This window comes from Tamandua tetradactyla, chromosome 15 (assembly GCF_023851605.1).
Source record: "Tamandua tetradactyla isolate mTamTet1 chromosome 15, mTamTet1.pri, whole genome shotgun sequence".
In the NCBI taxonomy this organism is placed as follows: Eukaryota; Metazoa; Chordata; class Mammalia; order Pilosa; family Myrmecophagidae; genus Tamandua; species Tamandua tetradactyla.
This window is the reverse complement of record NC_135341.1, coordinates 24924071-24948301: the sequence shown is the minus strand read 5'-3', so window position 1 is coordinate 24948301 and position 24231 is coordinate 24924071. Positions and strand designations below refer to the sequence as shown.

At 37.1% G+C, this 24231-nt stretch overlaps 1 protein-coding gene and 1 long non-coding RNA gene across 8 annotated transcripts in view; one reads left to right on the top strand and one right to left on the bottom strand.

The window, feature by feature from the left end:
• The window catches only part of LOC143656985 (uncharacterized), a 110771-nt gene extending 103559 nt beyond the window's left edge, over window positions 1-7212 (top strand). Inside the window, exon 6 of the long non-coding RNA XR_013162677.1 lies at window positions 7047-7212. This is a non-coding gene — a long non-coding RNA (uncharacterized LOC143656985). The remainder of the gene's footprint in view (window positions 1-7046) is intronic.
• FHIT (fragile histidine triad diadenosine triphosphatase) overlaps window positions 1-24231 on the bottom strand; it is a 1619043-nt gene that overhangs the window by 141662 nt on the left and 1453150 nt on the right. The gene's annotated exons all lie outside the window — the stretch shown is intronic.

The window sequence follows — 24231 nt, the reverse complement described above, 5'->3', positions numbered from 1 at the left end:
TAATGGGTCTGCAGGGGATGGCAATGCCACCCTAGCCATCTTCTTGAGACCATGAAAGACCAACATAGGGAGAATGACAGAGTAGACAGAAGGAAAGAAATTAGATCCTTGATGATGAATGATGTGCCTGTGAGATAACCAGCATGGCACCATCCTGCTTTTGAACATTTTACAGCTGAAACCTGTGGAACTGAGATTTTCTATAGAACACAGCCAAAAACATTTAAACTCATTTAGAACTGTCGTCCCTTTATGTTTTCCTTAAGCCATCAAAAAAGGCTTATTAGAAATGATAGCTGTGTCTTTGGAGAATTAAGAGTGCCAACAACCACGAGGGGGATGAAGTGCCCTTGGGAAGAGCTTCAGGAACATGCAGACACAAACAGCAAGAGGGGATAAGCAGGGAGACCTAGAACAGTGACCCACAGCATGGAGTGACAAGTGACAGCCGAGGTGGGCTTGTGGGACATGCCAACAGGCCCTAGGGGTCCTTAGAAATATTGTGGGACAGAGACTGATTAAAGGCATTGATGTCATTCAGAACTGGGGTTTAGCTATGATCACCAGCTAGTAGAGGAAAAGGTAAAGGCCTAAGAGGACGGTGAATTTAGAGGCATTCAGATAATGTTGGCTGCAAGAAATATCACAGGATATCCTTTCAAGAGAATGAAAGATCCCTGTGTGATTTCTTATGATTCTCTATATATTTCCTATAATGATACTAGTTATCAAAATGACAAATTCAAATTTGTATGTTCAGGCAAATGGAAAGAAAGTTTCCCCCATAAAACAAATTGGGGAACCATGCACGGGAGTCCAAAGAGATGATCACAAAAGCCCTTGCTGAAACCTGATCAAGGCATTAAAGCTAAAACAGAATGATCAGAAACATGGTTTTTACCTTAACTGCTTACCTTTGGCTCTTTATTAGAATGTGTACATATAGGCAAAACTAATAAGGAACAAGAAGCTATAATTTCGGTTAATAGTTGCATCATTATTGGAAAAACCTGGCTCACATAAATACAGTCAAGAACATTTTCTGCCTTTTAAAAAACATTATAATGAAAACAATGATTGATTGCACTTGGTGTATTTTTCCTTCTGCTTGCATTCTGCTGTGATTATAAAAACTTCATATTATTTTTCCAAAGGCTATGGCTTCTTGACAGAAATATTTGAAAATCATCTGTTCTTTGAATTTTCAAGGCATATGTATAGAAACTCATGACAGTTCAGAGGAAAAAGGCAGGTCTGATGCCTAGATCCGTGCCTTCTTGCCTTGAGTGGCTGCTCAGGTGTACTTATGCCAGGCTTACCCCAAGCTTCAATAATATCAGGTAGCCAGAGGTTCTTAGGAACTCTGACAGCGGTCCATTGTTCCAAGAACTATCATTTTCCCAGGGAGGTCTGAAGCCCATTTCTGACTCTCAGGCAATGTAAAGAAATGCTGGTGCCCAAAGTGGAATTTTCTCTCAAATGCACTCACCTTCTAAGCACCAGATAGAGCTCTGGGCTTTCAAAGTGCTTTGAGTTTAAAAATTTCACAGCTTCAGGAATATAGCCTGGAACTAATAGGAAAAAAAGCCAAAACAATCAGATGACAGTATCACTGTATGATCACACATGAGTGAGGCATCAAGATGGGTGATCTCATAGTTATGGATGGGGATTTGAAGAAAAACAGATTATGTGATATTTAAACTAACAAAAGAGGGCCTCAAAACAAATGCAGGAGGAAAAACTCCAACCCTATCCCCACAGCTGCTGGTGCACTGTACTCACTAACTCTGCATATTCTTATTTTTATTCACCTTGCTCATATCCTATGCTGTGATCAGTCCAAACCATTCTGTCTGCAAACCCTGTTGTTCTTTCTCACTATTTCCTGTAGGCTTGGTGTGTTAATCAAACTGTCAGCAAAGGCAAAAGAAAAAAAGAGGGCACATTCCATCCAAATGAAGAAAAATCTGAGCTTCCTACAGCAGACACATTTTCCAGTGGATGAGCTTTTCACAGAGTAATTATTTCACTTTGCCCAAAGATTACTGATTACATCACATAGAAAAACTAAGAGAAGGCTGTTTTTTCATCCCCATCTATGTATGGTTCTTGTGCAAACTTATACTTGTTACCATGAAAAATGACAAATTTGCCATCTGATCAAAATGTTAACAAGGTAACTGTCAGTGAGACGGATTTCTGACTGTCACTGTGAGCCAGGACATGAGGATACATTGATATTTCTCAATATAGCCACTGCTTCCCCAATGTTCACTAACAACATTTCCATGGTGAGAGTAATAAATCACCCAGAAATAACGAGCTGAATAGAATCTCTGGGATATGGTAGATTCATCTTAACAGTAATATCTGCACAGTAGAAAACCATTCATAATGATCTCAGAAAAGCTCTAATCAACTGCCATTTGCCATAATGGGATAAATGAAGCAAAGATATGAAATCTTAACCATGTGACGCGTGCTATGACAAAATTGAACTGCTTGAAGGAAAAAAATACAAGAAACAAAACACAAATGAGTAAACACCCTGAAGGGTCAACTAGATGGAAAATAAAGTGAATAATGTAGTCCAGATACAATCAATATATTAGATACTGGTAGGTATGGAATATCATAGCAATTGCTGGGCATGAAAATACCCAAACAGTGGACAGCTCCTGATATGATAGTAAGAAAGACTCTGGCTTAGCTCTTAGTTTAATGGACTCCTCTCTGGTACTTTATGATCTTTGAGACTTTCTAAGCCACATTATTTCTGTCCCTTTAGTTCAGTGGTTTGACCAATAAAATAATTTTCTTACCCCTAGCAATATGGCCAGGTGCCGCACCAAAACAGCCAACAGAGAAGACAAATAAGAGGGAATGGGAATTTAAACCCAAGAAAGGAAATACCTGCAAGAAGATCGTTACATCATGTAGCATAGACAAAGAAATAGTCAAACTGTCAGAGCTGCCTCCAACCTACAACTTCTAGATTTTAAGTGTAAGAGACTCCCACATGACTAAAGTTTATTCTCCTGATTAATACACTTCAACTACTCCAGCTTTTGTCATTTCTAGAACATGCCAAGCGCCTTCTCTTTCTACCCAAGAACTTTGTACTGGCTCTTCTCTCCATCAGGCATCTGGCTTTGAATCTTAGTAATCCTGTGTAAGTACTTAGTTTCGATGTGCTTGAGTTTCCTCATCTGTAAAATGGGTAGAATAGCAATGCCCATATTTTGATGGAATCATAAAGATTACAGTAATTCACACAAAGATTTCTAGATAATCCCAGGCACAGAGGAACCCATCAAAATCCATTAGCTGTTGTTGTTATGGTAGCTAGAGCAGAGGTAATACTGATGTGTTTAAGTGAATTAATTATTGATATTGAATGTTATACCAATAAGCCAACCTCTGGTCTTTGCTCTATCATTAGCCAAAGGAATATTTGTTCCTTCTAGTCCCATCTTCTCAGACTAAGTATGAGGAATGGATACTACTCAACCAGTCCCATACAGACTGCCAATAAAACCTATAACTTCCAATTTGAGAGCAGTCGGAACAGTACTGCTTTTGTTCATTTGGGTATCTCAACAAGTACTCAAATATGAAAGTAAAATATGAATCTAGGGTCTATTTCTGAAACACAACAAACATGTTTGATGCACAAATGTTTCTCATGGGCAGTGACACTGTACCTTTAAAGGCCATTTCTCAGCAATTTACCTGTTCATCTACTCCATAACTATGCAGTTGAGTACTTCCAAAGGGCCATATACAAGGGATAAAATGATTGTAAGATCACCTGGTTATAGAGATACCTGCTTCAAAGGAGGCCAGGCTTGAACTTATTATAAGCTGTTGACCATTATTATTTCTGCTACATTGGTCAAGTTTGTTAATCTTCTTCTTTTTTTTTTTTCACATGTTTGATAATTTATCCTTCTATTGATTAGAACTTACAGAGCAAAGTATCTCTGAAGAGACATAATGAAAAGAGATATAGGAACCATCTCATTAAAATAATTTCAGTAGGGTGGAGAGAGTGGGAAGAAAGTGAGTTCCACAGTACCTTTAAGGCAGTAGTTTTTAAGCTTTTGAGCATCAAAAAACCTCTGTTGGATTCTGGATCCCCGAGGTAAGTGCACATACACAGAGATGTTTACATATAATTTCCAGGTTTAAGAATTTGCCAAAGCTAATGCATGAAGTATATAGTCAAGGGTTAAAAACCTGCTCTATAAAGACTTTGTGTCATACTCACTTCCTTTGAATATCATCTTTTTTCTTCAGACAAATAAAAAGAAGTAAAATGAAATAAAAAATTTTAAATGAGGGGCTAAGCAATATGGATAGCTTATGAAAGTTTATAAGATCTTTGCTTGGTTACAGTCTAAAGCTAAGGATACCTGCTTCAATTAACATATAAAATGCAATTTTGATTAATTAAATGCAAATTGAATAGAGATAAGGCAAACCTGTCCCTGTATAATTTCTGAATAGATAAAAATGTGTCATGTTTTTTCCCCCAACAAATTAGATGAGGTGAACTTTCAGTTACTAAACTTTAGCAATATGGGATAAAGGAAATATTTTTAACATTGAATACTTTGGAATTATCCATATGAATAACTTTTATTTCCTACTTTCTTTTTCACTAAAATAATACCTTTTCTCATTTTCAACCAGACTCAAATGTGTATTTATCTTGCCCACTTTTCAGGTTAAACATTGTATATTCTCAGGTGCAGGCATGATCAAAATAAGTGTCCTTTAAAACTCTTGGATTCAATATGGAAAAAAATTAGATATAAAAAGCTAAACATTTAAAACACTCACACTTTCATATGTTTGAAAGTACAAAGTTCAAAAGTAGGTACTTTGCTTATTCATGAAATAATTTTTAAGAACCATACTATTGAAATGTCCTCACTCACATCTCCACTTAAGGGGATATAGAAAAAAAAAACTATGAATAATATTCACATGTAGAAAACAGGTTATTAATAGGAGGGATCATTATAGCACATTGTTTTCACTAACAACAGAGTGGCTAGATTGAGTTTCAAGAAATCTTGCAGGTGGTACCTGGTGACAAAATCCAGACTTGATAAAGGAATCTAGTTTCCCTTTATTTATATTATCCCAGTCAATGAGATGACTTTTTCCTTCCTACAAAGCAAATTGTTCATGCAGAAGCCACAGAGAGTGAGTGGAAGTAGGGAGAGATTAGGGGCTACAAACAACTTCAGATTAGGGAGAGGTACCTGTAGAAAAATGAAACACACTATGAGAAGAAAGATGGGTGCTCTGGAAAAAGTAATAGCTTCAGAATACTGGAAGAATTACTTTCTGGAAATACATGCCATCTTGGTCCACTGACCCTGCTTTCCTTTATTATTCCTGGTTGTCCTTTTTTCACTGAAGAAACATGGCATATTCCTTCACATTGAACTGTAAAGTTGATCTAGAGTTCACCAAGTTAATAAAAGTCAATTTCATTTCAGAAGCACTCCAAGCATGGCTGATTTCAAGCTACAAGCTTGACTTCACCCACATAGAGTTGGGAAGAGATGGCAACTAGTTTATAGTATTTCTGCCATATACATACATAATAGATGTATTGATTTTGTTCATAACTTTATTGTTTAGAGGAAGATAATGATAGAACATTAAAAGGAAACAATTTTCACAGAAATATTCTTACTAGGTAAGCAAAGCCCCATTCTTTCTAAATTTTCTAGGTCTCTTGCTTATTTCAAAATCCACATAAATGGGATGCAAAGGCTGATGTACTAGAACTGGCTTGTACTGCTCAAAAGAATGGTCTGTAAAATTTTCAGAAATTTTGCAAGCCAGTTTAAAAAAAATTATTGAAAAATAAATTACGTAACTTACAATTAAATAAATATTAAAAGTATAGGTAATAGAATATTAAAAAGTTATCACTTCCTAATTATATTGCTACATTTACTATTATTATACTCTTGAGTCATTTATATCTATTATGTATCTGTATGGCAGAAATACCATAAACTAGTTGCTATTAAACATCCCTACCCACCTCTATGTGGGTGAAGTCAAGCTTATAGCTTGAGATCAGCCATGCTGGGAGTGCTTCTACAATGGAATTGACAAATACAACATATCAGCACTTAGTTATTGTTTTGTTGATTATCTAGATTAAGAAAATGATGGAAAAAATATTAATAATGATGATTAAATTTAAAAGTGTGTTGTGTCAGTAGCTTTTACACTGTGAAGAGTGCAAAAACCTGGGAAAATATTCTTCCAGCATTCTAAACCTATTATCTGATTCTGCAAAAAAGTTGTTCATGTCATTAATGAATGAGTGAAATTTTGACATGTATCTTCATTATGTCACTTTTGCCTTTCTTGTTAATGTAAACACAAATATCAACTAAGAGTCCTATCAGAAGTACCATTGTTACTGAAGTGATTGTTGACAGTAAGCAAGCATTTATTTATAATCCAAATTTGTCACTATGACTGAATTGCAACCATGGGTTGACTACAAGTACAAAGAATTCAGCAAACATAGGTGGAAGCATTATGTGAGAATCAACTGAAGGCATGAAATTTGCGATAAAGAGTAGCGTATATTTTTTCGTTACAAATTACATCAGTAAAATTTATAATATATTTATTTGCATGTTTATACACAGAGACAGATGATATAGATATATGCATAGATACATTTGCATAAAGATTCACATACATACGACCCCCTCTCCCTGAAGAGCTAAACATTTAGAAGCATACCACTGAATATAAATAAATAGTAAATATATCCAGCAGAAAATGACAACTCAACTCTTCTAGAGACAACTTTATTATAGTTGGATGCTAAAGGTTCAGAGGTTTGTGTTGAGTCATTGTTAAAGGTTAATGAAGTGATTTCACGTCTTTAGTTACCTATATTTTGCTATAATACCAGTTATGCTAGATAGTTCCTCAAAAAGCAAGGCCACCAAGATATTGAATGAGCTGAAGTCTCTTTTTCTGTTTTAATTTAGGGTAGAGCAGGCAGTCATGCAAAGGAACAGTAAATTAATTCGCCACTAGCAGAAAGAGAGCATGGGAGAAAACAACACTTTTGTTATTTACCAGTGGACTGTTGAGAAGTTGCTACTGGACATAATAGGAAAGTACTGAACTGAAAGGTAATTAATATGAAATCCTTGAAATAATATATGAACTTGGCGTGTCAAAATGATATTAAAAGATTTTGGTCAATTTTTGACTGCATCAAATCGTTCATAACTGTAAACATTTAATTTCAAGGATGGAAAACACCTCAAGTCAACTATTCCTGTAGTTTTACATTTCAGAAAGCAATAAAAAAATTTACCAAAAACAAAAAATAAAGCAAAACAAAAATGGGGTGCCAACATAGATTTCCTAAAACTTTTCTGTTTCCAAGTAAAGACATTTTAAATGTCATTTTTCTATATCTATCTTTCTATGAGAAAAGATAGATAGATCTTTCTATGAGAAAGATCCCCAGGTGGCCATTAGGTCATTTGGGAACTCCACTTTAAACACTCAGAAGGGGAAACACAGTGAGCATTGGGCTTTTGGCTGCCGGAGTTTAGAGTTCCATCATGGCTCAAACTCAGCTTTCCCTACAGTAAACCCTGCTGAAGAAGCCCCGAGCCCCACCAGGCAAGGCGAGGCTGCCACGCATCCTCTCCACTCAAGAGAGACTGACAGAGGCGGTAAAACCTCGGCAAGAAATATGTCCTTCGGGAACAGACTCACAGAATGTCTAGAAGAGAAAATGCTGCCTCATGCCGTCTATTTTTCTTTGAACTGTTGACCTCTCAAGTTTGATTTGTTCCAAGCTTTTCTGAGATTCACAACAGAATGAGAATGTCAGCAGGCTCTGCCTGTTGGATTTTGGTTTAGTAGAATACTGTACTCTTTCTGATCATCCGCTTTCCGAGATTCAGCTTCACATCCCTATTGCATCTTCTTGCAAAGCTTTACTACTCTGAATGCTGCTTGTCTCAGTCCCTGATATACATAGTCCTGGTGTGTCACCAACAGGAGGGTATTCTCCTCGACTTCCCTCCATGGAAGCCTTGAAGCATGGGTGAAGGACATGAACGCTGGTTTCATTTTCCAAAAAAGAATCAGCTTTCTACTGGGAATTACAAATACGTGCCAGGCTCCCCACAGTGTTTTAAAAGAACTTGCAAACACTCATGATGGGTAAAACTAACAGGGAAGCAGGCCTCAGCCAAGAACATGTCTGTTAGTTTTCCTTAAAAAACAATTCAGAACTCTGACCTCAAGAGACACCAAGAGAAGTCAGGCATGGACTTGTTAGGGCAGAAGGGTTGTGGGGACCAAGGCAGAGAGCGGACATTTGAGAGAAACCATTCCATCAAGAACTTTCTGACCTGGAAGATCCGAAATGGTTTTTCTTTCCTATTAATGACATATCACAGTGGCTGCCTGTGGCTCTATAGGTACATGTAACATCTTCTACCAAACAAAGACAGCAACTGAAGCAAAGAACTCCATGTTCCAAGCATATATAACACAAATGACAGCAGGAAATCTACTCCCCACCTTCTCAAAGTGGTTATTTGGTGGGATGAATGCATGAATGAATCAATAAATAATAAATGCAACTCCCATTCTTGCCTCCCTCTCCTGCTCACTCATTCATTCATTCCCATTTGTGGCAACCTCATGAAGCCATGTTGGACTTGAGCATTTCAGTTTACCTGTCTCAGAGGAAGGAAGGAAACTCATCCCCACTGAGAACCAACTATTTACCAGGTACTTTGCAAATGATACACCATTCATTAGTTCTTTGTATAGTCCTGTTAGGAGGCATTGGGATCCTTGTTTTACAGATCAGGAAAGTAAGCCTTCTTCATTTATTAAATATACATTTACAGAACACTAATTGCTTATCAAGAATCCTGCTGCAGGGTTTCCAGAGACGACAGATGTGATCCTGACCTCATAGGGCCTACATCCCAGGAGAGCTGAGAGACCATAACGCTTAGGCAAACATTAAATAACTTCTGGCTGACTGGCTGGCTGGCTAGGTGGAAGGGCAGGTAGGAGGGAGAGAGGGAGGCAGAGAACATAGGAATAAAAGAAAAGAGCAAAAAAATGGAAAGAAAACAAATTGCCCAAGGTTACACAAATAATAAGCTAAAGATCCAGAATCTGAATTCTAGTTCGTTCACTTTCCACTCCACCAAGTCACAAACTCTTGCAGATTACCCAGAAAAACAAAGAACAAGAGAGAGAACAGTAGCTGCAGAACCCCTCCTATAGCCCAACTCTGTTCACTGGAGTCTGAGCATCATTTGGGGAACAAGAGCTTCCTTTCACAACCATGAAAAGAACAGGAAATGAATTCAAAATTCAAGGTGAGCACTAGAAAATTTGAGAACACAGCCTGCCCTTTTAAACTCATCTTTATTAATATTCTTCAAGCACAGAGGTAGTGATGAAGTGCAAAATACAGCCCCACCTGGCTGCAGCAACCAGAAAGCCAAATAAAGAGAGAATGCATGTCATGCCATCCTATTATAATAACAGATTAAAAGGGCACAAACAGGGTACTAATTAGTAGTCATAAAAACTCGAGGTTCCAGATTGCTCATCATCATATCTGGGCAGTAAAACTGCCGTGTGTGCAGATAACACAGAAATAAAATAGCAGAGTGCAGCTGGCTGAAAGCTCAGGGGAGGCAGCCAGATCCAGTGGCACAAGCTTTTTCTCCCAAGAGCCCAAAGGTGACCGCCCAAGAATTAAAAATCTGCCAGCAAGTGCCTTCTAGCTCAACGAGGGACAGTGGGAGACCTTGCCAACTTCTGATTGATTGTCTTTAAGTCCCTCTTCCTGAGATGTATTCCTATCCATGGTTTCTTCCCCAATTTTATGCAGAAGGCTACTTCTGAGAAATGAGATGGTTTTATTAGCATGCAGGGGCCAAAGTTTAGCCTGAAGGAGCGATACCTTCATCAATAAAATCTTTTTTGATTAAATTCACCCTTTCTTCTGGAGTCTGCACAGAGCTTAGAAAATAAGCTGGGTATGCTTTCTAACCTACATCCTCAATTTGCTCCCTGAGGATTTCAAGGATTTTGTTGCCATCAGGGCAATCTGTAAGAAGAAAGAAAGGAGTCTGTTTTCTTTAACAAGTTGCCTCTTGGTAAATTCTTACCTAGTAATTCAGATTTGGAAATTCAGTCTACTCAGATATCTAGCTTGGTCAAGGGGCCATGTATCCTAGCCAACCAATTCATTTCTAATTTTTTAAATGACTATGCTTTGTATTTATGGAAAGCCGCCTTTCAAAGAAGATTTTGAACTTTTTTTTAATAAGAAGCAAAGGACATCTCCCTTACATGGGAATATGATGCTATCAAATTCTTTTTTTTTTTTTTTGAAAGGAAGGAAAGACAGAGAAGGAAGGAAGGAAGGGAGGAAGAAAGGGAAACATTTTTAAACATTTTCTTGTTTTATTATATTTTGTTTGTTTGTTTGTTTTTTACATGGGCTGGGGCCGGGAATCGAACCGGGGTCCTCCGGCACGGCAGGCAAGCACTCTTGCCCGCTGAGCCACCGCGGCCCGCCCTCAAATTCTTTTTTTAACACAACAGTTAAAATGGCCAAATTGAAAGCAAAGCAGTGATGCAAGTAAACTATGCAATAATCATTTTCAACATTATAATAAGGGTTATATATTTTAATGGTATATACTGCACTCAGTGAACAGTGAAATATCCCCCCAAATAGTCTCTTTTTTATTTAAACATCAGCTCCACATTAAAAACAGATTGTCTACATTTATCGACTTTCTTCAAGGGATCTGGATGAATGCCCTTGGGGTGAGTTTGGATCCTAGTCTCTCCATCACCAGTGATTTGGCCTGCACAGTACAACCTTTTAGACTACTTGGAGTTTGTATTTGTGTCCCCTTTCTAATATCCTTTGTCTTAATTTTTCTCATTGCCTGGGATGATACCAAAAAACATTCAGCAATGCATGGGCACTGACCAGTTGGAATGGGACTGGACTCCAGGCCTCAACAATAACCAGTCCGTACTTCCTAGTACACCCTGGATGTACAGCCATTCAGGCCCAGCTGTTTCAAAGGTCCTAATGTTGATATGTAATCCCTCCCAAGGATTTGTAATGTTAACTGGGTGCCTAAAAGGAAAATTCATGTATCTCTTATGATGCTTCTAGCACATGTGCCACAAGCCACATCCCACACTCTCAAATTACACCATGGCGGTGAAGCCCTTAACGTGGCACCTAACTCACTTTGCCACCATAAGCATTTACATTCTCAAGAAAAGCCCATTCTCCTAAATAAAAGAGACAACAGTCTTTGTCCTGCTCTCCCCCATGAGATGCTGAAAGGTCTCATGTAAGAGACACTGCCATGTGCTTTGAATGCTTCCAAAGCAAAACACTTTCTAATCCCAAGACATAATTGCTAATAAATGGTTTTTCTTTTACATAAGGGTTAAAGGATTTTTATTACATACATTCTTTGGTGCTCATTAAGAAGACACTAATTCTTCATGGGTTCATAAGCACATACATAACTGAGAATAATTTGCAGCGACAGTGTGGTAATGAATGCCAAGTCTTAATGAGAGAATCACGTTGGCTGGAAATGTGTGTTGTTCTTTTCTTCCTTTCTTTTGTCAAAGATATTGTATTCAATTTTCTTCAGAGAGTTTATTAGTGCCTGTTTAATATTATCTCCTCTTTTAGGTGAAAATTTTCATTAGAATCCTAGGCAAACCTTTAGACTTTCAATGAAGAGGTTATTGGAAAATAAATATCTTAATGGTGCTCCAAATACCACATTACAGCTAATCGACAGCACCGCTGCAGGGCACAGAGATGGGATGACATTAAATACCAGAGAGTCTGGCCTGGTCCATCATTAATTTCATTATTTTTAACTACCAGATTAACTTCTTTCAGGGGGTAAGACTGTAGGGCTTCCGGAAGCCTCATTCAGTCTGAGAAAATGGTTTTCATGCGGGAACTCCTGGGAGGAAATCAGACCTGAGTTCTCAGTGGTCTCCATAGTTGGTTCTTCACTATTCATGTTCCTTGTGTTAGGGTGGCCATAAATATGGTCCTGGCATTGCTCTTTTTCAGATTGCCTAGAGGGCCAACTATTCAATAGAAAGGTTCATGAACTTGGAAGTCTTCCTCCTTGAAGGGATTTGAGGAGAGTCTGGGCTTAAAGTCTCTGAACACTCAAGGATGTCTCAGTTCATTTTCTGATGAGGAAATTTAGAAGGGCATTTGTTATCTTCCCAAGACAAAAAGAGTAAATTCAATTCATATACAAAATGGGAACTAAGTCAATCATTCTTTTTTTATTACCATGATATCAGCCAAACCAGTTTATGCATCTTAATTGTCTAATTCAGCATCTCCATAGGATGGTCATTGAAATACTATTCCTATAAAACTGTTCAGGGAAAAATTAAAAAAAAAAAAAAGAAAAGAAAAGAATTAATAATAATATAAATACCAGAGCTCAAAGTACTTTTAGAAATGGTGCTTATAATATCCCTTCTTGGAGTTTCATGAAAAAAATATTAGGGTCTAAGAGGTCTGTGATTAAGAATCCTTTTAAAATTTAACTGTGCATTCTCCAAAGTTACTTTCTTCTTTTATTTCTCTTCCTTTTGTCTCAACCTATTACCACTTCAAAGAATACATTTTGGTAAGCATTGTTCTAAGTTAATTAGCATCTGCACCTTGCATTAGGAAGTTGCCATCAATTTTTATTTAGTTATGTAAACACACACTCAGCATTTATCCATCAAAAGGTCAGAATAAGGGATATGTACCTTATTAGAGAAGTTTTGGTTTATAGAAAAGTCACACATGAAGCACAAAGCAAAGAATTCCCACATACCACCCTGTTATTAACACCTTGCTTTAATGTTCCATACTTATTACAATTCAGGAAGGAATAGGTACTTTTCTAGGTACTACAGGTACTTTAGTGGGACATATGCCAGCCCTTCCAAAGACTTACATACATCCCCAGAGCCTGGAAATGGTTAAAGACTACCATGGGCTAAAGACTATTAATCCATCCCTCTAGCCATCCAGCTGAGATCAAGGGCCAAATGTGTGGCAAGTGAAATGTCAGGGACCAGTTATATAAATATGAGTAAGGCGGAGCCTCTTCCCTCACGGGGCTCACAGTGACAGAGTCACAGACGACTACCCATAAACCACACAATGCAGGGTATGGAAAGAGAGGAGGCTCATTCTCTATGAGAGAGGAAGACTGTAAAAACAGTGACTATTGTGCCGGTCTCCAGCGAGAAGAATTTTGCCAGGTAGAGCAGGACAGATGGGTAAGCAGGATGAGGAGAAGCTCCAAAGATGAAAAATGTGAGGGGAACAGTCTTTTAGGCTGTTCATGCCACTCCCTATGTTCCAGAGGAACCAATAAGTCTTGGAGGATCTAGAGGGGGCTGGCAAATCTTAGCTAATGCCTGCAAACCAGGAAGCCACTGTGACCACATTCTCTACCTTGCCTGATGGTAGGTCTGGAGTGGGCCGCTGTGTTCCCCTCACCTTGGCCAATATGGTCTCTTTGGGTCTTCTAGCAGCAGGCTTGCCATTCTAGTTATCTTTTTTGTAAGTGCTAGCATAGGACTGTGAACTTGTGCCCTTGCTTTATGAAGAGATTTCTGTTCAGAGCTTTCAGAAGAGCACACAGCTGCTTTTAGAGGAATATAAAATTTTAAAAATGCTGGAAAGTGCTCTGGTCCCAGAACTAAATGAAAGTGAACATACAAGCTTAAAGGTGTCACTTGACAACTATTTGATGTGAAATCATAATCCGATCTATAAATCAATTTAGCCAAGTCCATATCTATCCTCTGGGACCCTTGACTTACCAGGAGACTCTGTCTGCCCTAAATAATGTTCCTATAATTTGCAAGTTGAAGAACAGTGAGAGAAACTAGCAGATTTTTACATCATCAGGATATAGTTCATCAAACAGGCAGCGGTGTTTAAGCACAACAAAGCAAGCTTTGAACCTCCTAAACAAAGTGATAAATTGCCCTCTGGAGTCCAATTCCCAGCATCAACACCACTTTACCACAATGGCTTGTCTCCTGTTTTACCGCCTGATGACTCTTTGCTTCAAGAAGGAAAGTCAATGTGATTAAAATAACTGTCAACAAAATGGTACAGTAATTAGCCATCTTCTTTTTAAAATGTAACTCTGGTCAGCAAGATTGATAGCTTCTTTCGGTCATTAACAATTCATTTAACCACCGTAAATTTAAAATCATCACTTTTCTGAGCCCTAGTGTTAAAGAGGTTAGGGGGCAGATTATACTCAAGCAGAGTTAAGAGCGAGAAAATGAAGCTAGAATGTAAGACGTGCAAAGTAGCTTTGTAGCTCTGTGGACCTATAGGAACCAGTACTACTAATGCTAAAGAAATAGTTCAATGAATCTTTTTTTTTTTTTTTACATGGGCAGGCACTGGGAATCAAACCCGGACCTCCGGCATGGCAGGCGAGAACTCTGCCTGCTGAGCTACCCACCCTGTTTGATGACTTTTTAAGGAGAAAAAATTCTTAATTACCTATGCCATAGCAACATAACTGAGGTAGGAGTGGGAAATCCCAACCTAAATCAAGAACTACCTACCCATCAATCATAAAATATTGTACAACATTGAGTCAAAGACAGTACACAGACATGATCCTTGGTCATGTTTGGGCACCCTGAAACCACTGATCCTGAAAACTATTTATATATATTCTATGAAAACATATATGCAAACTTTTTTAACTGTTTTTTTTTTTTTCATATGCTGTATGACGGGGTCACATTTCATTATTTTTCCATGTGAGCGTATTCCATTATTACACAGCACCATTTGTTGAATTTTTGTTTGGTTGATCGGCTTTTTGGTTTTTTTGCTTGTTTATTTTTTGGGAAGTGCATGGATCAGGAATTGAACCTGGGTCTCCCACATCATATATGCAAACTTTTAAACTAGTCTTAAGACTGTATTTGAAAAGAAAAATTATTCACAGATACAGCCGGTATAATACACTGTATTTCTTAATTAGAGAAATTGTAGGTTTACAGATAAATCCTGCATAAAATACAGGCTTCCCTTCTAGGATGCTATTAGTAACATCTTGCATTAGTTAGAATATTTGTTACAATTCACAAAATTACTTTTCTATAACTGTACTATTAACTATAGTTCATAATTTACAACATGATTCACTGTCATACAGTCATGTTTGTTTGTTTTTACATTTTATTCTAACATGTATACAACCTAAAACTTTCCCTTTTAACCACATTCAAATATACAGTTCAGTGCTGTTAATTATGTACACATCGTGCTACCATCACCACTAGCCATGACCAAAATTTTACAGCCAAATAGAAACTGTACAGTTTAAGCGCTAACTCGCCATTCTCTACCCCATCCTTGGCCCCATGTAATCTATATTCTAGACTGTGACGCTATGAGTTTGTTTTTTCAATAATTTTTACCACTGAGGTCATACAATATTCTTCTTTTTGTATCTGGCTTATTTCACTCCACATGATGTCTTCAAGGTTCATCCATATTACTGCATATATCAGAACTTCATTCCTTTTGATGGCTGAATAATATCCCATTGTATTTACTTTATTTATTCATTCATGAGTTGATAGACACTTGGGCTCCTTCTATTCTTTGAAAACTGTAAATAATGCTCCTATGTTATTGGTGTGCAAATATCTATTCAAGTGCTGCTTTTAATTCATTTTTTTATATACCTAGAAGTGGGGTTTCTGGGTCATATGGTAATTCTATAACTAACTTTCTGAGGAAACTTCAAGCCATTTTCCATAGTCTGTAAAAATGGTGGCTGCACCATTTATTGTCCCACCAACAATAAATAAGTGCTATTAGCTCTCTGACACTTGTAACCTTCCATTTTTTTCTGTTTTTTTTTTATATAAGCCTTTTTAATTGGCGTGAAATGGTATCTCATTGTGTAAGTCCCTAATGGCTAATGATGCTGAACACCGTTTCATGTCCTTTTTGACATTTATATATCTTCTCTGGAGAAATATCAATCAAGTCTTTTGACTGTTTTTAAATGGTTTGTTTGTTGTTTTATTGTTGAGTTTTGAATTTCTTTATATATTCTGCATATTAAATACTAATTCCAAATATTTTCTCTCACTGAGTAGATTATCTGTTTTCTTTCATGATCAAGTCATTTGATGCATTAATGTTTTTAAACTTACTCTTTTTTAAACATTTTTTTATTGTATAGCATAACATATACACAAAGCAAAGAAATAAAAAGCAATAGTTTTCAAAGCACTCTTCAACAAGTAGTTACAGGACAAATCCCAGAGTTCTTCATGGGCTACCATACGATCCTTTCAGATTTTTCCTTCTAGCTGCTCCAGAATATAGGAGGCTAGAAGGCTTAATCATCACAATTGACATTTTTACCTTCTTTTATTTGTGAAAAATAACGTATATACAAAAAAGCAATAAATTTCAAATCACAGCACCAGAATTAGTTGTAGAACATATTTCAGAGTTTGACATGGGTTACAATTCCACAATTTTAGGTTTTTAGTTCTAGCTGCGCTAAGATACTGGAGACTAAAAAAAATATCAATTTAATGATTTAGCATTCATATTTATTTGTTAAATCCTATTTTCACCGTATAACTCCACCATCACCTTTGATCTCTCCATCCCTCTCTTTAGGGGTGTTTGGGCTATGGACATTCTAAATTTTTCATAATGGAAGGGTCTGTGACTGGTATGAGTTAGGGAGATGGAACTATCTGATGTTCTGGAGAGGCTGGGCCCTCTAGGTCCAGACTTATCTGGACCAGGGACCTATCTGGAGGTTGTAGGTTTCTGGAAAGTTACTCCAGTACATGGAATCTTTGTGGAATCTTTTATATTGCCCTAGGTGTTCTTTAGGATTGGCTGGAATGGTCCTGGTTGAGGGTTGGCAGGTTGTGATATGTAGCAAGGTCTAACTGAAGCTTGTGTAAGAGCAACCTCTGGAGTAGCCTCTAGACTCTATTTGAACTCTCTCCGCCACTGATACTTTATTAGTTATACTTCTTTTTTCCCACTTGGTCAGGATGGAATTGATCCCACAGTGCCAGGGCCGGATTCATCCCTGGGACTCATCTTCCACATCGCCAGGGATACTTTCACCCTGGATGTCATGTCCCATGTAGCAGGGAGGGCAATGATTTCACTTGCAGAGATGGGCTTAGAGAGAATGAGGCCTTGGTGAGGTCTCTTTCATCAATTTTTTTTTCTTTTGTTGCTTTTTCTTGGGGTGTAAGGTCTAAGAAACCATTGCCTGACATGGAGATGCTTAACTCTGTTCTCTTCTATGAGTTTTATAGCCCTGGTTCTTACATTTAGGCTTTTGATACGTTTTGGGTTAATTTTTGTATATGGTGTGAGACATAGGGGTTCCCCTTCATTCTTTTGCATATGGATATCCAGTTTGCCCAGCAATATTTGTTTAAGAGACTATTCTTTCCCAGTTGATTGGTACCATTGTGGAAAATCAATGAGCCATAGATGTGAGAATCTATCTCTGACCTTTTATTTCTATTTCATTGGTCTATATAGCTATCTTTGTGCCAGAACCATGCTGTTTCGACCACTTTAGCTCTATAATATGCTTTAAAGTTGAGAAGTGTGCACCCTCCAAATTTGTTCCTCTTTTTCAAGTTGATTTTCACTATTTGGAGCCCCTTACCTTTCCAAATAAATTTGATGATTGGCTTTTTCAGTTCTGCAAAGAAGTCTGATTTTTTATCGGTACTGCATTGAACTTGTAAATCACTTCAGATAGGATTGATATCTTGGCAATATTTATGCTTCCAATCCATGAGCATGGAACGGTCTTCCATTATCTAGAACTTTGATTTCTTTTGGCAAAGTTTTGTAGTTTCCCATGTAATTTCTTTACATCTTTGTTTAAATTTATTCCTAGATATTTGATTCTTTTAGTTGAAGTACTTGGGAATTTCTTTCTTGATTTGCTTTTCAGATTGCTCATTGCTAGTGTATAGAAACACTATTGATTTTTGAGTGCTGATTTTGTACCCTGTCACTTTGCTGAATTTATTAGTTCTAATAGCTTTGTTGTAGATTTTTCAGGACTTCTATATATAGGAACATGTTGCAAAAAAGGGAGAGTTTTAATTCTTCCTTTTCAATTTATATGCCTTATTTCTTTTACTTGCTTAACTGCTCTGGGTAGAATATCCAGTACAATGTTGAATATGATGGCGACAGAGGGCACTTTTGTCTTGTTCCAGATCTCAGAGGGAAAGCTGTCAATCTTTCACCACTGAGTATGACGTTACCTATGTGTTTTGCATATATGCCCTTTATCATATTGAGGAGATTTCCTTCTTTCCCTAAGTGTTTTTAACAAGAAAGAATGCTGGATTTTTTCAAATGCCTTTTCTGCATCAATTGAGAGATTATGTGTGTTTTTTTCCTTCATTCTGTTAATATAGTGTTTAACTTTAATGAATTTTCTTAAGTTGTTCAACCATTGCATACCTGGGATAAACCCCATTTGGTCATGGTGTATAATTCTTTTAATATGCTGTTGGATATGGTTTGCTACCATTTTTGAGGTTTTTTGCATCTATATTCAAAGAGAAATTGGTCTGTAATTTTCTTTTTTGGTAGTATCTTTATCTGGCTTTGTTATTAGGGTGATGTTGGCCTCAGAATGAGTTAGGGAATGTTCCTCCTCTTTAACGAAGAATTTGAGCAGGATCAGTATTAATTCTTCTAGGAATATTTTGTAGAATTCACTTGTGAAGCCATCTTGTCTTGGGCTTTTCTATGTCGGGCGGTTTAAGATCACTGATTCATTCTCTTTACTTGTAATTGGCTTACTGAAATCTTCTAGTTCTTCTAGAGTCAGTGTAGGATGTTTGTTTGTATGAATTTGTCCATTTCATCTAGGTTGTCTTAGTTGTAATCATACATTTGTTCATGTTATTCTCTTATGATACATTTTTATTTCAGTGGGTTTAGTAGTAATGCCCCACCTTCATTTCTGATTTTATTTATCTGTATCTTCTCTGTCAATTTTATTAATCTTTTCATAGAACCAGCTTTTTGTTTTGTTAATGTTCTCTATTGTTTTTTTTTTTTTTTTCTTTTGCTTTCGTTTCTGCTTTAATCTTTGTTATTTCTTTCTTTCTGCTTGCTTTGGGTTTAGTTTGCTGTTTGATTTCCATTTCCTCCAGGTATGAAGTTAGGTCTTTGACTTGAGCTCTTTCTTCTTTTTTAATATAAGTAGTTAGGGCTATAAATGTCCCTCTGAGCACTGCTTTTGTTGTGTATCATAAGATTTGATATGTTGTGTTCTTATTGTTATTCATCTCAAAATATTAACTTATTTCCCTTGTGACTTCTTCTTTGACCCATTGATATTTTTAAGTGTGTATTATTTAACTCCCATATATTTGTGGATTTTCCAATTCTTTGCCTGTGTTGATTTCCAGCTTAATTCCATTGAAGTCAGAGAAAATGTCTTATATGGTTTTAATCTTTTTAAATTTATTGAGACTTGTCTTGTGACCCAACATGTGGTCTATCCTGGAGAATGCATTGTGTGCACCTGAGAAGAATGTGTATCCTGCTGTGCTGGGGGGCAGGATACACGTTCTTCTCAAGTATGTGTATGTCAGTTAGGTCTTGTTCATATATCATATTATTCAAGTTATTTGGTTCCTTTTTATTTTCTGTTTAGATTTTCTATCTGTTGATGAAAATAATTATTGAAATCTCCAACAATTATTGTTGAGGGGCCTATTTCTCCCTTTAATTTTGCCAGTGTTCGCCTAATAAAAGGAGCACTGTGCTTAGATGCATAAATATTTATAATTATTGCATCTTCTTGGTGTATTGCCCTCTTTCATTAATACATAGTGTTCTTCATTTTCTCTTGTAACAGCTTTTGATTTAATGTCTAACTTGTCCGATATTAGTATAGTTACCCCAGCATTCATTTGGTTCCTGTTTGCATGGATTATTTCTTTCCACGCTTTCAATTTCAACCTATTTATATCTTTGTGTCTAAGGTGAGTCTCTTGTAGTCAACATATGGTTGGATTATGCCTTTTTTTTTTGCATGGGCAGGCACCGGAAATCAAACCTGTACCTCCGGCATGGATCATGCATTTTTAAGTCCATTCTGGCAATCTTTATCTTTTGATTGGAGAGTTTAAGCCATTAACATACAGTGTCATTACTGAATAGCACTACATATATCAGCCACTTTGCCCTTTGTGTTTTATGTTGTACCTTTTTTGTTTCTCTTTCCTTTCTTGCAGCCTCCTTTTCTGTGTAGTTGATCCTTTGTGATGTATCTGACTGATCCCTTTCTCATCTCCATTTACGCATATTTTAAAAATGCTTCCTTTGTGGTTAACCCAGGGTTTATATTATAAAACCTACATCTATAACCCACCACTATGAAAATATACCAACTTAACTTCAATAGCTTACACATTCTCTGCTCCTATACACCTCTGTTTCCCATCTTTATATTATTTTTGTCCCACATTACCTCTTTAAATGTTGTGTATTCATTGTTAGGAAATATGACTTTCTTATTCAATTGCATTATCTTATAGTAATTAAAGAGTAGAGTTAAATATTGAGGACACAATACTATTGGATTTTGCAGCTACCCATTTCGTTATTTTTACTGAAGATATTCACTGCTTCATACTGCTACAAGCCACTCTCTCCAGTCTTTTCCTTTCAACCAGAAGACTGCCTTTACCAGTTCTTATAGTGCAGGTCATTTGGTGATGAACTCTCTCAGTTTCTGTTTATTTGTGAATATTTTAAACTCCCCCTCAATTTTTTTGAAGGAGCGTTTTACTAGAAAAAGAATTTTTCTCTTTCAGTACCTTAAAAATATCTTACCACTGTCTTCGTGCCTTCATGAATTCTGATGAGAAATCCACAGTTAATCTTATTGAGGACACTTTCTTTGTGACAAATTGCTTTTCTCTTGCTGTCTTCAGAATTCTCTCTTTGTCTTCAGCATTTGCTATTCCGATTAGAACCTGTCTCAGAGTGGGTCTACTAGAGTTTTTCTTATTTGGAGTATGTTGCCCTTCACTGATGTGTATTTATGTCTTTCATAAAAGTTGGGAAATTTGGGGGCATTATTTCAAATACTTGGTCTGCTCCCCTTCCCTTCTGTTCTCCTTCTGGTCCTCCCATGATGCATATGTTGTTCGGCTTCATGCTGTCACTTCAGTCCTTCTGATACCTGCTCAATCATTTCTCTCCTTTTCTCTGTCTGTTCTTCTGATTGTACTGTTTTGATTGTCCTCTCTTCTAGCACTGATTCTTTATTCTGGCTGTTCAAATCTGCTGTTTTATGCTTTTAGTGGATTTTTAACCTCCATTATTGTGCTTTTCATCTCCATGATTTCCGTGTTTCTTTTTAAACTTTCTAATTCTTCTTTTTGGTCACTCTTTCTCTTCTTAATCTCCTTTAGCTCTATATATGTATTTAGTGTTATTTATATTCATATTTTCCTTCATCTCCTTAGACTAATTTAGGTGATTTATTTGTTGATAGTTGTTCCAAAGTCTGTGCCTCCTCTGATGTTTTAATTTGTTTCCTTGACTGAGCATTTTAGAATGGATTGTAACTATTTGCTGATGTCTGGGCATCTGATTATTTTGATGTGCTAATTTTGAAAGTCAGTTTCTCCTTCTTGCCTAGGGTTTATTGCAGATTGGCCATGTGTTAAGGCCTTTCTTTGGTGACTCGTCCAATGTTTTGTAACTTTAGAGCAGCCAGTGTTTAAACCTTGAGATTTTCTCAGCTCTTCCACACCTGATTTCTGCACTGAACACGTGGTACAACTTTTAAGATTGAACTTTAACATGCAAATGTTTCACCTCCAGAAGAAATTTTCCTTTCCTCTACTCCTTCTCTGGGAATCTTGATCTGTTCAGTTTGTTTTTGTGCAGATTTTTCTCCCAAGCATCTATGATCTGTTTAACTGCTCTTCCTCACTCAGTGCCCCCATTTAATTATACTTTTTTTCAGTCCTGGGGCCCGTCTTGCCTTATAGTAGTTCAGTTTTCCTTTTGTTTCCATAGGGCATTTTGCCTCCGGTAAGTTCCCTGGTTAGGGTATCCTGCTCTGGGTTGCCAGATAGAGGTCAATATTCAAAAAAGATCCATTTTTTTTCCATTTAAGTGATCCACCAATCAGAGACTGAATTGGACTTGTGTACCTCTTGCCAACAGTTTTGCCATGTTATCTTATTTCCTGGGGCCTTTTAGAATGCTTGTGCTTGCCAGCTGCTTGGATTCCGGCTTGCATTTTTATGGATTTGGGTCCCTATACCTGGATATGTAAAGGGTTCTAATTCACTGCTGTTGGTGGCTTGATGATCTGCATCTTCGGCAGGAGGTACCCAGGTTGTGGTGCCATTGTGTGACTCTAAAGCTGTGTGGGATCGAGTGAGAGAGAGGAGTCTAGACTGTTAGGTTTTTTATTTTCTTTTTCTTCTATTTGGTATTTGTGGAGTCGTTCTGCAGTTTCCATTGTCCTTCAGAGATTCCAGCAAGTGAAATCTGTCCTTTTATTAGTTGTTTCTGAGGGGAGACTTTTCAGGATAGAGTATGTTGGACATTCCACACTGCATTTTTAAACTATTTAGATGAAATTCACAAACACATAGTCAGTTATGTTGATCAGTATTATTACCATTATTTCACCACATTTAATTTAACATTTGGCCTCACTGAATCTTGTTTTTAGTTCACTTATTTGATGCTTCACGGGCTATCAAAAGGGAAAGCTAGCTAATTCTTCTACCAATGTATTTACTAATAGCAGAGATAATCAGTCCCAGGCTGTAATGCTAACTGGTTACCCAGCCCAGGCCCATTTTACCAGTGATCCAGAAAAAAGCAAAATGGCAAGAATAAGAGGGAAGTATCTCCCTCTCTATGGATTCAAGTTTTAGATCATTATAAAGGGCTATTTACAATCCAAGATGAAAAGAATATGGGATAAACAGAATTAGTGCAGGGAGCTAAACTGGATTTTGTAGGCTCTAATCTGGAATAAACACAACTAGAATTGATCCTCAAAGCAATCTTCTACTAATGGTGAAGTCTGGGAATTCCCTTAGCTGTCCCAGAAAATGCAAGATTGAGACCAGCAAAATGGTAATGTTACAAGCATGCTGAGAATACTTTGTGTAGAAAAGGTGTTCAGTCTGCTTTGTAAAATTAAAAAGGAAAATAAAACAAGAAAGCAGAAAAGTACTAGTTCTACTGATAAAATTACAAAGGAGCCTGAAAAGATGCCTATGAGACATATTTCAAACAAATTTCCCTTCCCTACAGGTTTTCTGTATATGAACTTATATGTGTCTACAATAGCCTCACATTCTGCTTCAAAAGAATACATAGCCTAGGGTGGGCCGCAGTGGCTCAGCAGGCACATTTCTTGCCTGCCATGCCAGAGACCCAGGTTGGGGTTGGATTCCCAGGGCCTGCCCATGCAAAAAAAAAAAAGAAAAAGAAAAAGAAAACACAGCCTAATTCTTGAGCTGGAGGAGAAGAATTAATGTATTGTAGGGCAAATAGGTTTCATCTCAAACACTGGCTCTGCTCAACTGGTAGTACACTGCATTGAGAGGGATTCTGAGGCAATATCTGAGCTCAGTCGAAAAGAGTAACATGGTCAATTAATGTCTGGAGATGAAGTTTTGCATAGGGATTAAGGGCATGTATTCTGAAGATGCAAAAATATTTGAATTCCAGCCCTATTACTTACCAGCTGGGCAAGTTGCTTAAACTCAAATTACTACTTACAAAGTGGTAAAAATAACAATATTCATGGGATATTATGAGCATTAAATAAATATTGTACATAAAGCAACACTTAAAATATCTAGCATATAATTTGCACATAAACATAAGCATCATCACTAGCAGGACTAGCTATCACTGGTGCTAACTGACATTACATGGTCAAGTGGTGTTTTTTTTTCCTTTTTCTTATCAAGATGCCTGTGTTTTAGAATCTGCTCCTCAACTCAAGTGTAGAACCAACAGGTACCAATCTTTGG